At 42.7% G+C, this 16,952-nt stretch overlaps 2 protein-coding genes across 3 annotated transcripts in view; one reads left to right on the forward strand and one right to left on the reverse strand.

Annotated features, from left to right (window-relative positions):
• snx8a (sorting nexin 8a) overlaps positions 1-16,952 on the reverse strand; it is a 114,892-nt gene that overhangs the window by 96,673 nt on the left and 1,267 nt on the right. The window lies entirely within an intron of this gene.
• The window catches only part of LOC129706838 (transcription factor 20-like), a 36,958-nt gene that overhangs the window by 6,365 nt on the left and 13,641 nt on the right, over positions 1-16,952 (forward strand). The gene's annotated exons all lie outside the window — the stretch shown is intronic.

The following is a 16,952-nucleotide window of genomic DNA, read 5'->3' on the forward strand; positions in this document are numbered from 1 at the left end:
TCGTAAGGAAAAGAAGTCCAGGTGGGGCGTGGCAGAGCTGATCATCTTATATGGTCCTTCTAGTCTAGGGATATATAGCCAGGGGTCTAAAGGACTGCTAATATGGTATTGCCATTTAAAAAGAGAGAAATATATATACTGAGTAAACTACAGGCCAGTTTTCCAAAAATAGGTGAAGAAATTATTGGTAAATATTCTAAGATCGTGTTAGTCAAGATGGGGACGTGCAGATATAATTGAGGATGATATTATAGAGTGATAATGGGATATTGTGAGAGTAAGCAGGCTGTAGAGAGTTTATGGATGGATTTAAGAAATAAGCAAGAATTTAAGGCTCTGGCAGCAGCTGTGAAGTAGCACAGGTTATTCAATAATTTTTTTAAAGGGAAGTTCTGTCTAATGATTAACCCTTTTTTAATTTTCTCAAAAAATTGATGATGGAAGCACAATGACACTGCTGCAGAGCAGCCTGATCTGGAAATCAGGGATCCAACATCCAGGGAAAGTGGCAAGTTGCATTCAAAATTCGCTCAGTGGGAGAAAGCAAAGGGTAATTGTGAATGAAAGTTTTAGATTGGAGATCTGTACAAAATGCAGATCTGCAGGGCTCAAATATATATCCCTTGTTTCTTTAGAGTATATATATATATCGATTCTAATGTAGAGGCTATGGTCACGGTGCTTGCTACATATTTAGGGCTAGAATTGGGGTTTAACTTAAGAAAAGTCTATTTTTTGCTTGCATGGATATGGACGTCTGACATATCCTTCCTGTGATTTTCTATGATTACTTTTTCCTATGTCATCCCTTTCCTACTTGCTCATTTTAAGTTATTCTGACTAACATAGAAACATAGAAAATAGGCGCAGGAGTAGGCCATTCGGCCCTTCGAGCCTGCACCGCCATTCAATATGATCATGGTTGATCATCCAACTCAGTATCCTGTTCCTGCCTTCTCTCCATACCCCCTGATCCCTTTGGCCACAAGGGCCACATCTAACTCCCTCTTAAATATAGTCAATGAACTGGCCTCAACTACCTTCTGTGGCCCCACAATCCCCGCTCCATTTCACTCATTCCCATTCTCCCTGACACTCACCTCGTGCTTCTCCCACATCTTCCCCTCTGCCCTTTCACTCCCTCTCCCCCCCTCACTCCCTTAACCTTCATTCAAAACAGTTGGATCGTACACAATTTGTTTTGTGCCCGCTTGTTCCCCATTAATGGTGCCCTCCCCTAATTACCCATTCACTGGTGCCCTCCCCTAATTACCCATTCACTGGTGCCCTCCCCTAATTACCCATTTACTGGTGCCCTCCCCTAATTACCCATTTACTGGTGCCCTCCCCTAAAAACAGGGAGAAGGCAGGAGAATGGGATTAGAAGGGAGAGATAGATAAGGCAGGATTGACTGGCGGAGTAGACTTGATGGACCGAATTACCTAATTCTACTCCTATTCCTTATAGAAACATAGAAACATTAGGTGCAGGAGTAGGCCATTCGGCCCTTCGAGCCTGCACCGCCATTCAATATGATCATGGCTGATCATCCAACTCAGTATCCCGTACCTGCCTTCTCTCCATACCCCCTGATCCCCTTAGCCACAAGGGCCAAATCTAACTCCCTCTTAAATATAGCCAATGAACTGGCCTCAACTACCCTCTGTGGCAGAGAGTTCCAGAGATTCACCACTCTCTGTGTGAAAAATGTTTTTCTCATCTCGGTCCTAAAGGATTTCCCCTTTATCCTTAAACTGTGACCCCTTGTCCTGGACTTCCCCAACATCGGGAACAATCTTCCTGCATCTAACCTGTCTAACCTTGTCCTTCAACAAAAATGTAGTTCACATAGAGCATTGTCTCAATATACGCTTCCTTTCTGATCCAGTACTGTGCTAGTATCCCACAATACAAACCCTTCTTTCCACAGCACTGGGATGAGATGTTAAATGTTTCTCACTCCACAGATCCTGTCTCAGCTGCTGAATATGTCCAGCATTTTCTGTTTTATTTCAAATTTCCAGAATCTGCATTTTGAATCCTCTTTGAAAGTCTGGGATACTACTTTGTCACATATGTAAGACTTTTAAGGTAGATGGGTGGTAAATAAAATTGCTGCCCTTTTATTGAGTGAATTACTCAGAACTTCATAGGATTGAGACCTGTTCAACAGGATTTCCATGTTCTGCTTGGTCTCTGGCTTGTAGTAAGATACTGGATCTCAGTGAAAACAACAGGGTGGGTATTATAATTTGCCCCGGAGTCCCTGGAGTTTGGAAAGGGAAACTGTGACGCTTGGGTGCTGCAAAATGGTGAATCCATGTGTATCACCTGAGGTTTGAGTCACACTAGGTATTGGTGGTCCTCTTTTACAGTACTATATCATCCCTAATCAGATATCCTGACCAGTTACTAACATAGAAGAATTTGGGAGTAACAGAGTCATGTGCCTTGAGAGGTAAAAAGAAAATGTAAATCTATATACATAGGATTTCAGTGGAAAGAGCAGTATGGTTTCTTAGCTAAGTCTGCATCTGTCTTGCTGATTTTATTACACACAACAGATGGCTCCACTCTGACATCCAGCAGGCTAATGAGGAAGAGACGTGATTCTTGGAGCATTTACAACGTGGAAGAGATGTAATTCCTGGATAATTTCAAGTATAGCAATGTGCAAATGCAGAGGGGCTAAAGACAATGACAGACAGTGAGAGTAAGGCCTAATGAGTCTGACACTCAAAACCAATGCGGTGTATAAAACCATCAGACGAATAGATAGGGTGAATGTACAGACTCTTTTTCTCAGGGAAGGGGAATCATGAACTAGAGGGCATAGGTTTATGGTGAGAGGGGAAAAATTAATAGGAAACTGATGGGCAACTTTTACACACCCGGTATATACAATGTGCTGCCAGGTTGAGGCAGGTATCCATTGTATATGACTCTACGAGAGTCTGAGGGTATGAGACCATTATGTGGGCAAAAAAGTGATGGGATATGAGAAAGGGAGAAAGAGACAAATGTAGAGACTGACAGAGGAAGTCAGTGTGAAGGAATGTGAGGGCAGAACGACCTCATGATAGAGGAGGTAAGAAAATTGTCACTTGTGAACCGAGTGATATATTAGACAGAAAAAAAGAGGAAAACCTGAAATCAACGGCTAAATCAGACAGAAATATAGTCTGAAAAGTGAGAGCGCATATAATCTCAAATTTCACTACACCATTTGGTGCATGTGATAATAAATGTCCTTTGTATGCTTTGTAATCTAAATTGGTACTAATGCTATAATCTATTTTGCAGTCTTTAAGCTGATGTAGTTTTAGATTTTAGTGACATTTTGGGCAATGCTTCATCCACTGTTGAGGGATCCCTCATTTCATCTCTAAGACTACCTAATATCCACTTCCCTGATAGGAACTGTTTGTAATACTGCAGCGTTTCTGTTGCTTAACCTCCAATCCTCATGTTGCCTCCCTACTCAATTATTCAGATGAACTCTTGGCCTGTTTCCCATCCTTCACCCTCCATCAACAAACTCAACCAAAATTCTTCTCATGACATAAAAGAAAATGATTTGGCCCATCACTTCTGTGCCCTCATAATCCCACTCCTCTATGTATTTCCCCACACTTGCTCTCTTGCATAAACACATTGTTTCTCCCCAATTCTCTTACCACAAACTCATAAATTTACAGCAGCTAATTTAACATAAACCTTTTTTTGAGACATAGGAGGAAACTGAAGGACTCTAGAGAAACCCACCTATTCAAAGAGCATGCAGACTCCATCTGACCTCCACTCGGAGGTTGCTGGTAACAGGACTGCCTGCTTCTTCACTGTCCAATCTCTGTTGTTGTTTTGGAGTCTGTACCATGTTTGTGTATCACCATGTGGCCACATTGACCTCTGTTGGTTCCTAGTCTGCCAGTGCCTCAGGATAAATTGTCATTCTTGTGTTCATTCTTCTCCACAGTCTTCTGTCACCCCCACCCTGTATCTTCCTCTCTCTCTCTCTAACCTTCTTCAAAAATATACCTCCAAGCAGGTTGTATTTATTCATATCTGAATATTTGGGATGCATTTCACAATTTGCAAACATGCCTATCTACCTAGAGCTGTTTTGTCCCCCAGATCAGAGACTTATTCATTACCATTCTTCTTCTCCATCCTCAAGACACATGAACATGAACATTTACCCCATGATCACGCTTTGGCCATCTAACCTTCTTTTGCTCCGAGTCAGTTCTTTTTTTTGTCACATTATTCTCGCGTGAAACAACTTCAAGCGTTTTTCTATCTGTGAAGTTTGCTATATATATGAAAATTATTGTCAATTCTTATTTAAGATCTGGTTGGCCAAGTCATGCCATCTAGACTGCTATTGTATTATAGGAGTTCCTTCCTTGGTATTGATCATAGTTTGCGTCTGGGATTTTAGTTGCTTGATAATCATTTGTTGTTGTAAGCATGAATCTAGACTAGCTGGATCTTGTTGCTGAGGTACACAGAATCAGTACCACTATAGGCACAAACAGCTATTTATGGGGGGGGAGGGGTAGGTATGCATTGATTCATAGAAGTGGGAGAAAGATTTGTAACGATATGAAAAAAATCTTTGCAATAATGGCATTTAAAAAAACCCAGCCTCACTGGCATCCAGGCCTCACTGGCAACCAGGCCTCACTGGCATCCAGGCCTCACTGGCATCCAGGCCTCACTGGTATCCAGGCCTCACTGGCATCCAGGCCTCACTGGCATCCAGGCCTCACTGGCATCCAGGCCTCACTGGCAAACAGGCCTCACTGGCAAACAGGCCTCACTGGCAACCAGGCCTCCTAGCAACCAGGCCTCACTGGCAACCGTAGAGGATTATACTCTTACATTGTCATTCATGGGTTGGATTAAATGGTGTATGGTTGGTGGTATTTTGAAACGTTGAAGCTTTTAACTCTCACAGGTAAAAAAAGGAACTTGGTTGTTCTAAGTTTAAATAAAAACGTTTTATTTAAAAAAAAATGTTTTGTTGATATTACGTGTTCCTGCCCCAATCAGTAATCACAATTTTTCATCCCCTACTTCAATTTTAACCAACCCTTCGCCGATTCAGCATCCCTTAGGTACGGAATGTGCAAATTTAACATTGTCCATTGTTTTGATAGTCTTGACATTTCTTAAACAAGTTGCCAGTATTTAAAACATGCCATATATAAAAGTCAGTTCTGTTTGGGGGGGGGAGAATGATAATTTGAAATCTGCTATTTCTTTTCAGTGTATGCTCTTGTGAAGAGATTATTAATTGGGATTTAAATATAGTGGATTTCTTTAAAAAAAAAATCTCTATATGATATATGCTGATTGCATGTATAATCTTACTGATTGCTTCTTGCTGCACCAATCTCCAGTAACTGTTTGTGATATCCTAGGTGACAGATGTTCTGATTGGAAGATAATGTAAGGTGGATGGGAAGTTGAGGTCGAGAAATGTCAAAAATCTCATCCATTACTCGCAATCCAACTTTCTTCACCTTCCTCAATCACCACTCTGTATAAATGCATTCTGAAGAAGGTCCCAACCTATAACATCACTTATCCATGTCCTCCAGAGATGCTGCTTGAAATGCTGAGTTACTCCAATGCTTTGTGTTTTTTTTGTAAACCAGCATCTGTAGTTCCTTGGTTCTACTGAATACATATCTTCTTTCTCATTTTTTTCAGTCTCTCCTTCCTTTTCAGTGTCTTTCTTACCTCTCCCCTCACTTTTACTAACCTCATTTAAAAATTGAATTCACTCTTTACGTCAAGTCAAGTCAAGTCAAGTCAAGTTTATTTGTCACATACACATATGCGATGTGCAGTGAAATGAAAGTGGCAATGCTCGCGGACTTTTGTGCAAAAGACAAACAACAAAACAACCAAACAAATTATAAACACAATCATAACACACATATTCTTTTACATAATAAATAATAGAAGGAAAAACGTTCTGTAGAGTTAGTCCCTGGTGAGAAAGGCGTTTACAGTCCGAATTGCCTCTGGGAAGAAACTCCTTCTCAACCTCTCCGTTCTCACTGCATGGCAACGGAGGCGTTTGCCTGACCATAGCGGCTGGAACAGACCGTTGCAGGGGTGGAAGAGGTCTCTCATGATTTTGTTTGCTCTGGAGTTGCACCTCCTGTTGTATAGTTCCTGCAGGGGGGTGAGTGAAGTTCCCCATAGTGCGTTCGGCCAAATTCACTCTACATTCTCTACGTCACATTCACTCTACATTCTCGTTCCTTTCACAGGCTCCCAATCTGAAATGTTAACTATTTACTTGCCTCCACCTATGGTGCTTGGCCCACTGAGTTCCTCCAGCAGTTTGCATTGGATTAAAGTCCAGATCTCTGGAATACTGATCCAATCATATGCATTATCTTACTTGATTAAAATAATCAATATTTTGACTGATTTGGTTCAATTTCATTCTTCCAAACGAACAGGACTGAAAGAGGTATTCTAACCTGCCTGAGATTATTTTACATTTCATGCATTCTGGCAATTTTGTAACAGGTCTCCTGGGCAAGGTGAGTGGTTTCATCTGTTTTGGTTAAAGAGCCAATGCCAATTATGACTTCACATTTTATCCATTGATTGTCTGCATGAGTCTGACTCCAATTGTTACTCAGTTAAGGGGTACGCATGCATTTTCTGTGATGCAACTTCTAACAATGATCAGGTGAGAGTGCTGGGGCAGACAAAAGTGCAGGAGAAACTCAGCGGATGCAGCAGCATCTATGGAGCGAAGGAAATAGGCAACGTTTCGGGCCGAAACCCTTCTTCAGACTGATGGAGGGTGGGGGGGGAGAAGAAAGGAAAAAGGAGGATGAGGAGCCCAAGGGCTGAGGGAGAGCGAGGAAGGGGAGGAGACAGCAAGGGCTAATGGAAATGGGAGAATTCAATGTTTATACCACTAGGGTGCAGACTACCCAAGCGGAATATGAGGTGCTGTTCCTCCAATATCCGGTGGTCCTCACTCTGGCCATGGAAGAGGCCCAGGACAGAGAGGTCGGATAAGGAATGGGAGGGGGAGTTGAAGTGCTGAGCCACCGGGAGGTCAGGTTGGTTAATGCGGACCAAGCGGAGGTGTTCGGCGAAACAATCACCAATCCTACGCTTAGTCTCACTGATGCAGGGGCCGTGTGTAAAGTAGTTGCTCTTCTTAGGTAATCTCTCAGCCAAGGATTACGCCTGTCCACATTGTGGAAGGTGTCTATGTGATTTCTTTCGACATAGGATAAACTTTTCAAACCAGCCACTACATGGGCTTAAAAGTGTGAGGTCTCGACAGTGTGACAGGACAATCTGTGATAATTGGTGACAAGCTCTGCTGCAGACTGAACACACACACACACACACACACACACACAGAATATGATTCTCTCTCCACAGATAAATGCTATTCACACACACACACCCACACAGCTCCTACATCCCACTACCCTAGCCATTCCATCTGGCCTCAGTCTCCCCCTCTCTTAAAACACCAGGTTTTCTCAGCCTGCCCCTTTCAATGACCTCTCTGACCTCCATGCCCTTTCACACTGCCTTCCTCCAGCTCTCCCCTTTCCCTCACACTTTACCCACTGCTTTTCCATTCCCTCCCTGATGTCTTTGCTTCAGCCTCTGTTCTATCTTTTGCTTGATGTCCCTGCCCTATCCTCCAGTCTCAAGCCACTCATTCTCTCCTGGAGTGAGATATGACTACTGTCCGTATACATGTATTGCACATCAGTGCAAAGTGTTATATCGCAAGTGATGGCCCAAGTCACCTAGCAACCATTTTTTGATTTGCCATGGAAACTCAAACGCAGGTAGTGTTGAATGCATAGAATAACTGGGCACTGACCTGCACGATTTGCAACATGGTTTGCAAGGCAGCTTGCCTCTGAGGGGGTGAAAACAATTTACTTCCAGCACAGGGCAAGATTAAGGAGTAACCACTATGCACAGTGGGAAGCTTCCAATCTTAGCACAGCAGAACACACAAGTAAAAGAGAATGAAATATAGTGGGTTTTTTAAGTAAATTGCACCAATGAACTTCCACATGGAACTACGGATAGAAAACTTTGAGATAGAGAGATACAGCAGGGAAGCCAGCCCTTTGGCCCACCAAGTCTACACTGACCCATCAACAACCTATGTACACTCATCTAATCCAACTTTATTCTCTCCAAAAAAGTGCTTTTTTCTCCAAAGTGCTGGAGTAACTCAGCGGCTCAGGAAGCATTCCTGCAGAACATGGATAAGTGACATTCCTGGTCACAAACTCTATTCTCTCCAAATTGTTATCCATTCCCCAAGATTCTCCAAGTAACCTACACACAAGGTGCAATTTACACAGTATCCAATTTAATTATCCATCGGGGTTCTCAGTCCCCCTTTAAGCCTCTTCCCTCTCAATTTAAACCTAAGAGAGCGGGAGAGTAGAAAATAGAGGGAAAGATGATATTCAGATTAAGGGACACAAGGGATGATGAAGTAGAAGGTCGTCGCCCATTCCTTCTCTCCAGAGATACTGCCTGTCCCACCGAGCTACTTCAGCATTTTGTGTCTATCTTTGGATGAAGTAGAAATATGCATTGATGTATTGGGTGACTTTCCATTTGTCTTGGTACCTTCATCCTGTAACAGCTCACCTCCATCACATCTATCTTATCCCAGCTCTCTTTTGAAAGTATCCAGAGAACCGGCCTCCACCACCCTCTGAGGCAGAGAATTCCACAGACTCACAACTCTCTGTGAAAAAGTGTTTCCTCATCTCCGTTCTAAATGGCTTACCCCTTATTCTTAAACTGTGGCTCCTGGTTCTGGACTCCCCCAACATTGGGAACATGTTTCCTGCCTCTAGCGCAGGCACGTGCCATGAGTAATTACTCAGGGTAAGCAGTCAGTCGGCTTTAAAAAAATCTTAAACCACGTATGCGCAGATTGTTCTCCTGTCCGTAAGCTGTAAACTTTTATAAAGTCTTCAAAAGCCATATCTCTTAATAAAGTACCGTATTTCCCGGTAATGAAGATGCACCTGCGTCGAAGACGCACCCTCGTTTTGAGTTGCTAAATTTTGAAAGAAGGTTGGCGGGGCATAGAATTTCTCACGCTCAAAAAAAGAAAGAAAAAGAAAGAAAGTAACAATTCAATTTGCCCAAGACTTCCAAATCTCCTTCATTCTGAATTACTGAATGGGTGGGGGGTGGAGGGTGACGGTAGCTGGAGAGATAGTGGGAAAAACGGGAGCACACCGGGACAAGTTGAATCAGTTGTGATCTTATTGAATGACAATAATAGTCCAAGGGACCAATTGAGGGGGAGAGTTCCTTTCACAGCGTGTGGGGAGTCTGGCCAGGGGTAAAGTTGTGGGAAGGGCAGGAGCGTTGAGAAGGAGGGGGTCGGGGATCATGCCAGTAACTCACTCACCGCTACCGCGGCGCTCCGGGCGCGGAGCCACCGCATTGTGGCCGGGGAGGGAAGTAGCTCGGGTGGCTGTGAGCGGCCGCCGGGTTCTCAGCGCCTTCTGCCAGCCCACTCGCCTCTGGCAGTGCTCTCCGTCTGAACACCTCTCTCCTGCTGCTCGCCGGCCTCGCTCATGTCAGCCGCTTCCCGCAAATCGTTAAATTCAGACTGCTGTCGGGAGCAGGAATTTGCTCTGCCCTCACTTGCTGCACTGGGTGATAGTTGCGGTCCCAGCACCGAGCCTTGCTAGTGCCCACTTGTCACTGCCTGCCATTCTGAAAGGGACCTGTTAATCCCTACTCTTTGTTTCCTGTCTACAACCAGTTTTCTATCCATTTCAGCACTCTACCCCCAATACCATGTGCCCTAATTTTGCCCACTAATCTCCTATGTGGGACCTTATCAAATGCTTTCTGAAAGTCCAGGTACACTACATCCACTGGCTCTCCCTTGTCCATTTTCCTAGTTACATCCTCAAAAAATTCCAGAAGATTAGTCGAGCATGATTTCCCCTTCATAAATCCATGCTGATTCAGACCGATCCTGGTACTGCTATACAAATGTGCCGCTATTTCATCTTTTATAATTGACTCCAGCATCTTCCCCACCACCGATGTCAGGCTAACTGGTCTATACTTCCCTGTTTTCTCGCTCCCACCTTTCTTAAAAAGTGGGATAACATTAGCTACCCTCCAATCCACAGGAACTGATCCTGAATCTATAGAGCATTGGAAAATGATCACCAATGCGTCCACGATTTCTAGAGCCACTTCCTTAAGTGCCCTGGGATGCAGACCATCAGGCCCTGGGGATTTATCAGCCTTAAGTCCCATCAGTCTACCCAATACCATTTCCTGCCTAGTGTGAATTTCCTTCAGTTCCTCCGTCACCCCAGATCCTCTGGCCACTAATACATCTGGAAGATTGTTTGTGTCCTCTTTAGTGAAGACGGATCCAAAGTACCTGTTCAACTCATCTGCCATTTCCTTGTTCCCCATAATAAATTCACCTTTTTCAGTCTTCAAGGATCTAACTTTGGTCTTAACTTTTTATTTCCTCTTCACATACCTAAAGAAGCTTTTACTATCCTCCGTTATATTCTTGGCTAGTTCACCCTCGTACCTCATCATTTCCCCCCGTATTGCCTTTTTAGTAATCTTCTGTTGCTCTTTAAACATTACCCAATCCTCCTCATGATGATACTTTATTGTCACTTGTACCTAGCTAGGTGCAGTGCAATTCTTTGTTTTTGAATACAAAGTACACAAAAGAGTTGCCACAAAGGCAGTGACAAAGTTACAGAAAGTGCAATGAGCTCGTTTCAAGGGAGAATTAATATTTTGATGTGGGAAACTGCAGAAGCTGATTTGTTCACAAACAGCAAAGTGATAACATATAGTCATAGAGACAGGAACAGCTCCTCAGCCCTCGTTCTAACCCATTTTATTCTCCCAACATTCACAGCAACTTCCTCAAGTTACCATCACCACCTGCACACTGGGGCCAATTTACAATGGGCAATTAACCTATCAACCTTGGTCTTTGGGACATGGTAGGAAACTGTGGCACTCAGCGGAAATGCACATTGCACACAGACTGCACCAGAGACCTGGGTCACTGGAGCTGTGAGGCAGCAGCTCCACTACTGCGCATCACTGAATATATTGGCCAAAACACCAGCAAGAAATCTGTTGTCTTTTGAATATTGTTAAAGGATTATTTCTATTCACTCGTAACATATGAGCATTGCTGCAATATTTACTGCCTGCCTCTAATTGCTCGTTATTGATGTGCCCAGTGGTGTCTCTGCAGATTGTTTGAGCACGATCCAATTGTACTCTTTGGTAATGCAGTTCTAGGGACATGACGCTGCAGCAAAGTGGGATGACCAAAATTCTTCCAAGTGAGGATAATGTATTGGTGTTGGTTTTGGTTTATTATTGTCATGTGTATTGAGATACAGTGTAAAATCTTTGTTTTATGTACTATCCTGACAAATCATACAATTGATGTGCATAAATCAAACTATATATGAGCACAACATGTGGTGCAAACAAAAAGGGAAATAAGAATGCTGAATATAGTGTTACAGATAAAGAGAAAGTGCAGGTAAATAATGTACAAGTGCCATGATGGGATGAGTTGGGTGATTGAGAATACATCCTGACCGTGTGAGAGGTCCATTCAAGAGTTTGATAACAGCGAGGAAGAAATTGTTCTGAATCTGATGGTACATGCAAAAGATACAGGTGTTCGTATCTTCTGCTTCAGGGCAGAGGAGGAGAGGTCCTTGATTAAGTTGACAGCTTTTTTGAGGTAGCATGAATGTAGATGGAGTCAGTGGGGGTGGGAGGGCAGACTGGCTTGTGTGATGGCTTCATCCGCAACTCTCTGTCATTCTTGTGGTCTTGGGCAGTTGCCAAACCAAGTTACGCTGCATTCTGATAGGATGCTTCATAGCTTTTAGTGGTCGCATCACAGCATGGTTTAGGAACAGATCCATCCAAGACCGCTAGAAATTGCAGAGTTGTGGACATAATCCAGACCATCATGCAAGCCAATCTCCCTTCCATTGACCGCATCTACACCACGCTACGTCGGGAAGGCCACCAGCATAATCAAGGACGAGTCTCACCCCGGTCATTCCCTCTTCTCCCCTCTCTCATCAGGCAAGTGGTACGGAAGTTTCCAAAACTGAAACCTCCAGATTCAGAAGGTAGACATAAAAGCTAGAGAAACTCAGCGGGTGAGGCGGCATCTATGGAGCGAAAGATCAGTTTCTTCCTAGCCGTTATCAGGCATCTGAATCATCTGATCACCAACTAAAGAGCAGTCCTGACTTGCCATCTACTTCATTGGAGACCTTCAGACTATCTTTAATCAGACTTTACTGGACTTTTTCTTGCACTAAACGTTATTTCCTTTATCCTGCATCTGTACAGTGGGCGCCTTAATTGTCTTTTTGGTGACTGGATAGCACGAAAGAAAAAATGTTTTCACTGTACCTTGGAACACGTGACAATAATAAACTAAACTACAAGGTTGGATTATCCATTCAGCTCTTCTGCCTGCAAATAGTAGCAAATACTACAACATTTGTTTGCACTCATGAATGTGCTTCAAACAATGAGTCTGATAGTGGTCAAAGGGTTTCCTGCTCATGGTTGTTTAATTATTTTCTGCATAACAGGAGCAGAAACAGGCCACCATGCCCTCAAACCTCTGTCATTCAATATGATCAAGGCTGATCTCAACAACTCTTTCTCTCTACCAGTGCCTCATAACCCTCAATTCCTAAATCTTTCAAATATTTATCTATCTCCACCTTAAATATATCCAACGATCTGGCCTCTTCTGCCTGCAAGGTCAGAGTTCCAGAGATTCATTACCTTTTGAGAAATGTAACCCCTAGTCACCTGAGTTTCAAATGACCATTCCTTATTTTATAGCCATGTGTCTTGTTCATGGAGTCTCCCACTCCTGAAAATATGTCACACCCATTAGAATCTTACGTGTTTGAATAAAGTAATCCCTCATTCTTCTAAACTCCAATACAGATACAAGTAGTTTCATGCCACCCTGATAGGCAGCCCTGTCATTGCACAAATCAGCCTGATGAATTCAATACTGGTAGAACTGCAAATCTTGAATCTTATCCATTCGTTATGGGACTGTTTAGTTCTATTTCCAGTATACTTCTTTTGATATTTACCACACATATAATTCAGCATTGCAGTTCAAACGGTTAACTTCACATTTGGTTGCTGAATGTAACACCTGGTTGATGTTCATTTTATTATTCATGTTTTATTATTTACAACTTATTTACAATCTCCTAGTTGCCAAACATTATAACTCCCCTTCCCATGCCCATTATCTTTCTGTCCTGGGCCTCCTCCGCTGTCACACACAAAGTGGAGGAACAGCACCTTATATTTCGCTTTGGAAGCTTTACAGCCAAGCGGTATGAATATTGATTTCTATAATTTCAAGTAACCCTTGTACTCCTTCCCTCTCTGTCCCACCCCTATCCTAGTTGCCCTGCTGGTGTCACTGTTCTTATCCCTTTGTTATCACCTCCTCCACAGCCAACAATGGACCATTGTGGGCTCCTTGGCCATTGGTGCCATCTCTGATTTGTTCAATGCCTTTTCGTACCTCTGGCTTCCCTCTCCCCTGACTCTGTCTGGGGAAGGGTCTCGACCCAAAACGCAACATTACTTTTCTCCATAGATGCTGCCTGATCCACTGAGTTACTCCATCCTTTTGTGTCTATCTACAATTTATAGCAGTTTACATAGAAACATACAAATTAGGTGCAGGAGTAGGCCATTCGGCCCTTCGAGCCTGCACCGCCATTCAATATGATCATGGCTGATCATCCAACTCAGTATCCCGTACCTGCCTTCTCTCCGTACCCTCTGATCCCCTTCGCCACAAGGGCCAACACATTTTAAATTAACTTGAGTTTGTTAAACTGAATGTGGGAGTTCAGGAGATATTAACATTCTAAACATTTTCTTGCAAACCTGATGTGGTGTTTTGTATTACTCTTGCAAAATGTGTCCATATTATTGCAGCTGAGTCTCTCTAGAGTGAGACTTGAACTAGTAACCTTCTGACACAGGGGTGACAGTGCTACCTATTGAGTTACCGAGATTTTGCTGCTTTGTATAATATACAGTGCCCTCCATAATGTTTGGGACAAAGACCCATCATTTATTTATTTGCCTCTGTACTCCACAATTTGAGATTAGTAATAGAAAAAATCACAAGTGGTCAAAGAACACATTGTCAGAGTTTATTAAATTACAGCTGTGTTTATACATAGTGCCCCCCCCCCCCCATTTCAGGGCACCATAATGTTTAGGACATATGGCTTCACAGGTGTTTGTAATTGCTCAGATGTGTTTAATTGCCTCCTTAATGCAGGTATAATGGGCCTGTCCCACGTACGCAATTTTTTAGGCAACTACAGTTTACTAGTTTGTCACCATATATTCGCCGGTGGTCTCCGGGAGTAGTCTCCTCAGTCGGGCAAAAACGCATAGCGTCTTTCTGGTCACTGCTAAATTTTCCACAAGTTGAACATTTTTCGGCGACAGAGGGTTTGATGCCAATGAGCATAGCTTGACTTCTCCTGATGTAGGTGTTGTTGTAGGTTGTCGCCAGGATGACATAGGTTGTCGCTGGTTTTTCGGTGACCTGCTACGACTATGACAGTCGCTGGAAGTTTCCTAAAAAATCGCCAAGTGGGACAGGCCCATTAGAGAGCTCTCAGCACCTAGTCTTTCCTTCAGTCTTTCCATCACCTTTGGAAACTTTTATTGCTGTTAATCAGCATTAGGACTATGTTTATCAACATGTGCCAATGAAAGTCAAAGAGCCATTATGAGACTGAGAAACAAGAATAAAACTGTTAGAGACATCAGCCAAACTTTAGGCTTACCAAAATCAACTGTTTGGAACATCATTAAGGAGAAAAAGAGCACTGGTGAGCTTACTAATCGTAAAGAACTTACAGGCCAAGGAAGACCTCCACAGTTGAATACAGAAGAATTTGCTCTATAATAAAGAAAAATCTCCAATTGTTATGGCCTGGGCATGTATGGCTGCTGAAGGTATTGGCTCACTTATCTGTATTGATGATACAACTGCTGATGGTAGTAGCAAAATTAATTCTGACACTTCCTATCTGCTCATATTCAAACAAATGCCTCAAAACTCATTGGAAGGCGGTTCATTCTACAGCAAGACAATGATCCCAAACATACTGCTAAACCAACAAAGACGTTTTTCAAAGCTAAAAAATGGTGCTTTCTTAAGTTGCCAAGTCATTCACCAGATCTGAACCCAATTGAGCATGCCTTTTATATGCTGAAGAGAAAATTGAAGAAGACTAGCCCCCAAAACAAGCATAAGCTAAAGATGGCTGCAAACAGGCCTGGCAGAGCATCACCATGTCCATGAATCACAGACTTCAAGCAGTCTGGTGATGTCCATGAATCGCAGACTTCAAGCAGTCATTGCATGCAAAGGATATGCAACAAAATACTAAACATGATTATGTATTATGTATAAACACTGCTGTAATCTCTGCATGGTGAAATCAAAATGTATAAAAACGGCCTTTATTAAAATCTGACATTGTGCACTTTAACCACATATGATTTTTTTTTTCTATTACAAGTCTCAAATTGCGGAGTACAGAGGCAAAAAACTAAATGATGGCTCTTTGCCCCAAACATTATGGAGGGCACTGTCTGGTGCCCTGCTGTTGCCAGGCATGACATCAGCACTAAATGCTCATGGCAATTTTCTCCTCTTTCTACCTCTCTCCTCTTCTTTATGTCTCTCCTTATAACCTACCTAAGCTTATGGTGACCTGTCAAGACATCCACAAGAGCTTGGTATCTATTTTCTGCCTGATTACATTCCTGTGAAGGGACATCTTTCAACTTTAATGGTGCCATATAAGTGAAAGTTTCTTTTGTCAATCTCAATCAGCCTAGCATATGAGTATTAGAATGAAAAAGTAGAAACTATCTAATTGGTTCAGCAACTTATCATTATCTTGACCGATTGAGAGATAAAAATCCTTAGACACCAGCAAGGAGCCCTACTAGTCTCTGAATTTGCATTTACAGGAGACTAGACAGAGGCTCGATTGATACCTCTACCAAACACTCTCTAGGTAATACATGCGACCAGTCTCTTGAATCTGTGTTAAAATGTACGGAGTGGGAACTGAACAGTCTGACTCAGAGGTGAGCACAATCCATATTCCTATAGGTGACAGTTTGAGGGATCCTTGTAAGTTGACTGTGTACCCGTTACATTTTAACTATAAACATATTTTCTTGCCCTATATTCAAGTATAGTGACCATAGTCAGAAGATGTGGACAGTCTCCCAGACAGTGGAGGATATCTCCCTGAGTGTGAACTTTACTGTTTGTTGTACCTGCTGAACCCCACTGGAGTGTTTGATGCTGACAACAGTGTTCCATCACCTCCTACTTTTTTCACAACCATGAAATCCCTTAACTCTGATCAACATGAAACATTATATGGAAAAAGAACAATATGATCTAAAACAATAAAAACAAATTGTCCTTCAAACTTGCCGTAAATCTCTGTTCTGCGAGTATAAATGTGACTGGGGGGGGAAGCTTTATTCCTAGCTGCCTGCTTCAGCGCCTGTGGTTGGTTATCACTGTCGGCACGATTCCTTCTCTCTGAGCGCACATACTAATATACATTGGAAAGATTAAAATGCTAATGATGCACACAGGCAGCTGCACAGTGACATGGCAGTGAATGCAGCAATGTGTCCCTGATATCAGGTTTCAAGGAACAGAGAGGAATCTGACAAATTTGGGCACACCAAATTGTGATATTGTAACGTCTGGAACCAGCAATCATATTGTAACAGAAATCATGCCTGCAATCTCCATAAG

Source organism: Leucoraja erinacea, chromosome 20 (genome assembly GCF_028641065.1).
Source record: "Leucoraja erinacea ecotype New England chromosome 20, Leri_hhj_1, whole genome shotgun sequence".
In the NCBI taxonomy this organism is placed as follows: Eukaryota; Metazoa; Chordata; class Chondrichthyes; order Rajiformes; family Rajidae; genus Leucoraja; species Leucoraja erinaceus.